Below are 6,431 nucleotides of genomic sequence, written 5' to 3' on the forward strand. Positions count from 1 at the left end.
TTTTCTTTCTCCACTAATGAATTCTGAAATGTTACTATCACCACAGTTGCTGGTTGGTGGCTATCTTATTTCCAAATTCCTTCTTTGACACAAATGAATGTGCAGTGGTTCTTCAGAATTATCTTGTTTATTTATAGTTTATTGTGTGGTGTTAAATCTTTTCTCGCCTGACACCTCTAGGACATGCATTATTGCTCCAGCTGTATTTACTTGCTTAAATGAGATTTGGGATGAGTTACTGATCACCATTCAACAAAATGTTTTCGCCTCCTGAAATTTCATTTATCCTGACAAAGGAGTTTGGCTTTCAGTGGCCAATTGAGTATCTATTCAATCAATCTATATATATATATACATTTTTTAACTAAGAACAGAGACCTCCAACATGTCAACTAGAAACCATTTCACCCACCACTGTGTTTGGCCACCATTCTCTTGTCTCTCTCTTCGGCAATGGTAAAATGAATTCTTTTTCTTCAAAGAGAAATCCATATTTTGTTGACTTTGCCAACAAATAAAATGTTGGAGAGCTGGGCAGCAAAGCTGTTCCACTGGCATCTTTCACATGAACCATATCAAAAGAGCCAGGATGTCTCTGTCTTCCCAAGTTACTTGCACCTCTGGTATCATACACAGATTGCCAGTGTCAAATTTGAAATCAAAGTCTTGCTCCAAATCCATTTGAATGGTGTCATTCACTTTGAGGAGGGTATCAGGGAAGTGAATGTTGTGAGCATCCTGGATCACAAGATAAGGGATTCTTTCTGTGCCCACAAGAGCTTTCTCACTTTGCACAACTTGTGCTTAGCTTCCTTGGGTGTAAGATGATGAACAATGATGAACAACAAAGTGACCCTTTGCTGTACTAGATCAGAAGGCAATTCTCTTAGGTCTTGTCCATGCAGACATCCATGAAACCAGGTTGGGGGGTGGTGCATATATCAGTTTGGACTTTGCTATCAATCTTAATGAACTACTGCATGCAGATCTTTATCTCCTGACAGGTCATTCTTAGGTCTGACCCATAGAAAAATGATGAGAGGAAGACATTCTCTTAGCTTGTGGGGACTGGTGGGTACTCAAGGAACAAATATGTCAGCCATTTATGCAACTTCCATGACTTTGAAGCTGTTACCTATTTCAAATGCTTCTTGAGACCACAAGCCAAGGTTACGCTAGGTAAGGAAAGAAGAAAAAGAGTATCTTTGACACTTGTTACTATTGACTCTTGACAATCAAAAGAGGATAATGCCAATAGTCTTTACAGTTTGAAAATTTGGAGATATATAACTTTTTTCATAAAATGTATACTTGAGAAAAAAAAGTCTCATAAAGGAATAGATTTTTCTCTCATACTTCTTGTCCTTAAAAACCTACAAGTCACAAAGTGTGGAAAAAAATACCCACACATATGCACACACACACACACACACACATACACACATATTCATATACACACACACACACACATACACACATACTCATACACACACACACACATACACACATACTCATACACACACACACATATACACACACACATACACACACACACACACACACATATATATGCCAATGTGAAATATTTAAATATGTTTACTGGTTTTTTGACAATTATAGTGTTTATTTTTTACTTATTTTTTGTACCAACAATTCCAAGAGTCAAAGGGAATTTCTAAGAAAATATTTTGCTGCATGAATATTTCCTTTCATTTACAATAGTAAAAAAATCAATGATAGCCTAGGTAATCAAAAAAAAAAAGCTAAATAAATCACAATACATTCATAGTATGGAATGCTACACATCATCAAAAAGATGCTATAAGATATGTAATAATATGGAAAGTCCCTAACATATTTATTTATGCAAAAAAAGTGTTCATTGAGCATGTAGTACAGACACTGTACTAGATTCTGGATTCTCCATGATGACAATGGCAGATGTAGTTCCTGACCTGGAAAATTTAAACGTACAATACAAAAGAAGAAGAAGGAGAAGAAAAGGAAGAAAAAGCAAAAGCAGGCATATATTTGGAAAATTTTGCTTTTCATTATTTTAGAGATACATTGCAAAAGAAAAATCTACGGAAGGCCATTGTTTTTTAGCTAAGCTCTTCTATCAGGCCCCAAAAGAAAAGAATAAACCAAAATGAAATCATTCATGTTAAAATTCCACATAACCAAATTTAAAGGAAGCAGAGGGATCCTCAAACAGACCAGTTTTTCCTGAAAATAGGAGATTCCACTCTACCACAGTCAGTATAATTAGGAATTAATTATGCTTCAACCTTTGTATTTAACCTTTGTAGTAAAACCTCTGCTTTAACCTTTATATTAAAAGATTAACATGAACTAACTGGGCATTAACCAACAAGCTTCTTTGTATTATTCTGTTTCTGTGTCGCCACCTTAGAAAACCCACTGTTCTGCCATTGACCAGTGGAAACTCCCTTTCCATTTTATAGAAATGAGATTGTTCCAATTCATAAATCCAGAATAAAAGCCAATTAAATCTATGGCTAAATCTGTTCTAATCTTGTCTTTTGACAACCTAGATGAACACATTGCTTATTTGATTACAGGACTGCAAACATTGTCATTTTTTCCCCCTTTGGTACATTTGCTAAATAGTGATGCTTTATTTTTATTAAAAGGAAAGCAATTTCAAATATAATTTTCAGCAAAATGTTCTAAGTGTGTACATGGTGTATATCAAGGCCATTAGTATCGCTTGAGAGTGCTGAAACTGAAAATGTAAATAGATGCCAGGATATCCATGACATCTAAGGTGTAATGGGGAGAGAACAAGAAGAGTCCATTTCCCTTCAGCCGGTCACCTCCCACCTACTTCCACTGACGACTTGAAGGCATATCATCCTGGTAAATTCTGTCGCCTACTTTGTAGTTACTATCTTCTTTTTTCTAAAATGCTTTGAATGTGAAGCAAGAACGGTGAGATATTGTGTGGGCATAACTTAAGGTGAAGGGCCTATTCCATCTTTAATTTTAATTAGTTATCTTTTAATGATGAATTCACTTCCTCTCACCCCATAAAACCCTTGGCCACCAAACAGTGTAACTTGAGGTTAGGGTGATGTTCGCTTTACCACCACATGGATTTTATGAAGAACCACTAAAGTACCTTGTTAACTACACCTTCTCATTTATTGTGAGGTCTTTTTTTTTCTCTCTCTCTCTCTCTTTAGTAAATCCAAGGTGAATTCAAATGAATAAAATAGTGAAAAGTAAAGAGCTTGGATGTTTAGCAAAACCTGAGGGAGATTCTATTCATTGTGTGTCATAACACTGAGAAAAATGGAGACGAGATTTTCCCCCCAGTGCTCATTTTGTGTGTTAAATGCTTTAATCATTTTGAGCATAAGGGCTTTCCTTCATTATCACTGCTATGCTAGGAAGGTCTAAGGTTTTGTTTTCTTGTACAATCAATGATAAGAGCATCCTACATTTAGAAAGTGATTTGTATTCAGATGTTTCCAAAGCTCTTTGTGTGCAATTTTTAGGTTGCTCTTGTCTGTTTGTTTATTATAAGCTTCATCTACCTGACAATTTAATGAGGTCAAAGTTTTATGAACTGCTCTGGCTTACTAGATTAGTTTTTTTTTTTCTCTTTTGTTTCTTTTTCTTTTCTTTTTTTTTTTTTTTTTTTTTTTTTTGAGGTGGGTACTAGAGATTGAACTCAGCCCTTTTCATTTTTTATTTTGAGACATGGTCTCACATGCTGCTTAGGGCCTAAGTTGTTAGGCTGGCTTTAACTTGCAATCCTCCTGCCTCAGCCTCCCCACCTGTTGGGATTACAGTCATGAGTCACTGTGCCCAGCTGGATTAGATTTTAAAATATCTGTATGGATTGGAATAAGGCTTGGAGGTTGAGAAAAGTAAGCTTTAGCTACAGTTTAATGTTACAATTTTGTGTTTTTATTCTTTGTGTTCCTAGAATATTTATTTCCCTTCAGTAAAGATTATTGTTGAAAAATTTTTTATTCTTTTTTTTGGGGGGGGGCGCGGTGTACCAGGGATTGAACTCAGAGGCACTTGGCCACTGAGCCGCATCCTCACCCCTATTTTGTATTTTATTTAGAGACAGGGTCTCACTGAGTTGCTTAGTGCCTCACAGTTGCTGAGGCTGGCATGAAACTCGTGATCCTCCTGTCAGTCTCCTGAGCTGCTGGGAGGACTGGCATGTGCCACTGCATCTGGTATTGTTCTTTATTTATTTGCTTAAATCTGTTCTAACTACCGCATTGTAGTTTAAACAACTTTTAAGGCATATTGAGATTAGTTTGAATTTTGTGAACGTGGGCAAGCTGTTTAATCTGGATCTAGTTTTCTCGTGGCTAAGAGAGGAAACCAATACAGACTTCTCAGAGTTGCTCTCTGGAACAAATGAGCTGATGCACGGGAAGTGCCTGATGCTTAATAAATGGTAGCTGCTGGCAGCATCACCATTGTTTAGTGTGCAATCATGCTAGAAATATCCAGGACAATGGCAGACCATATAGATCCGTTCTCCCTGATCACATTTGTCTATCTCTGAATTTGACTTAAAAAGCTTTTATAAAAACTTAAAAAAAAAAACTTAAACACTACAGTCCCAAAGTAGAAAATGTATACTTAGTTATCCAAGTGTATGCTTGCTCTGAAGACAATCAGTTATGGGGTAACATATGATTCTTGGTGATATTTCTTATGAGGCTACATACAAAATGCTGGAGATAAATCAACTTAAAAGAAGAAAGATATATTTGGACTCATTGCTTCAGAGACTTTAGTCCATGGTCACTCAGCCCTGTTGCTTTGGATCTTTGAGAGGCAGAACATCATGGTGGGTAGCATATGGCTGAGAAAAGCTGTTCACCTCATGATGGTCAAGAAGCAGAGAGAGAGGAAGGGGCCAGGGACTCGATATGGCCTTTAATGACATCACCCAAATGAACGTCTTGCTGCAGCTAGACACTGTCCCACCTTCTAAAATTTTTGTCACTTCCCTATAGTTCAATCAGCTGGTGACCAACCCTTTAACACATGAGTCTTTGTGGGATGGGGGCATTCTAGATCCAAGCCATAACACCAACTAATGCTAGGCAAGCATGTACAGCTGTCATGAAACAACTTACCTCCCGTGACTCCCAGAATGCCCAGGGATGCAGTTAGCTAAGAGGAAAGAGAATATTCTGAGATTTTGTGCAGTGATGAACATAAGTTCCTATTGAAACAAGAAAAAAAAAGTTACTAAAAATTAAAATAAATTATAAAATAATTTTTGAATTTAATAAAATAAAAGTAAAGTGAGTGTGGAAAGCCTCAGAAATCCAGGTGTGCAAGTTCTTTCCCAAATACAGACTCAAATACTAATAAAACAAACAACATAATTGCTGCCAACTTAATATCAACTGCACATTAGGCATGTTTTTTTTTTGTACTCAGTTCTTTACCTACATTATCCTAGTTGACCTTAATCATCAATGTGAATTAGGGACTATTATTATATCCACGTTACAGATGGGAAAACAAATATGAAAGGTGAGATAAATACTAGACACAGGACAAGATATTGTAGGAGTTGAGGTTTGAAACAAGGCACTCTTCTTTCAGAGCCCCTCTCTTGTCCATGTGATGTCAGGATGGAAGCAATATATTAGGGAAGATGTATTTTACTCAAAAAGTTCCCCAGATACCAGATGCAGAGCAGCTCTACAAACCTCATATTCTTTCCATCCTATCCATGAGGATGAGGGTCCTAATGTAAAATTTTGTCAGGAAAGACAGTAGAATGAATCCGACATAACTTTCCCATGTTCATATATGAATACGCAACCAGTATAACTCCCCATCATGTACAACCACAAGAATGGGAAGTTATACCTCATGTATGAATAATACATCAAAATACACTCTGCTATTATGTATATCTAAAAAGACTTCAAAAATATATCCATTAACTGAAAGAAGAAAAAAAAAAGTTGTCAAGGACCAACTTAGGACCAATAATCAGGAGCACCCTGGGAAAAAGGAACTCAGTATTTATTACTTAATTGGGTATTCTGTGAAGTACTTCATTTGCTTTTATGAACTTTATTTCTCATAACAAACCTACAAAATAGACATTATTATTTTGCCATTGATATTATTATGCCCACTGGAAGAGACCAAGATTTATAGTGATTAAGCAACTTGCCCAAGGTCATATCATCAATGAGTGACAGGATGGAGATGACTTTCAAATCCAGTCCATCTCATGTCAGAGTTTATGCTTCAGAATAACACATCCTGTGAAAACTCAAATATCGGAGATGCTTAAGTTCTAGACTTTTCTGGCATAGGGTCAGTTCCAACAAGAAAAAGCACTTTACTCTGGGCCAGGCACTAAAAGCACTTGAGATGCACATGCACCACACACACACACACACACA

General features: G+C 36.6%; 1 pseudogene; it reads right to left on the reverse strand.

The window, feature by feature from the left end:
• Positions 1 to 404: 404 nt before the first annotated feature.
• Positions 405 to 2,876, reverse strand: LOC113189343 (small ribosomal subunit protein eS4, X isoform pseudogene; annotated as a pseudogene).
• Between the last annotated feature and the right edge of the window lie 3,555 nt (positions 2,877 to 6,431).

The sequence above is a fragment of the Urocitellus parryii genome, chromosome 2 (assembly GCF_045843805.1).
Source record: "Urocitellus parryii isolate mUroPar1 chromosome 2, mUroPar1.hap1, whole genome shotgun sequence".
Classification (NCBI taxonomy): Eukaryota; Metazoa; Chordata; class Mammalia; order Rodentia; family Sciuridae; genus Urocitellus; species Urocitellus parryii.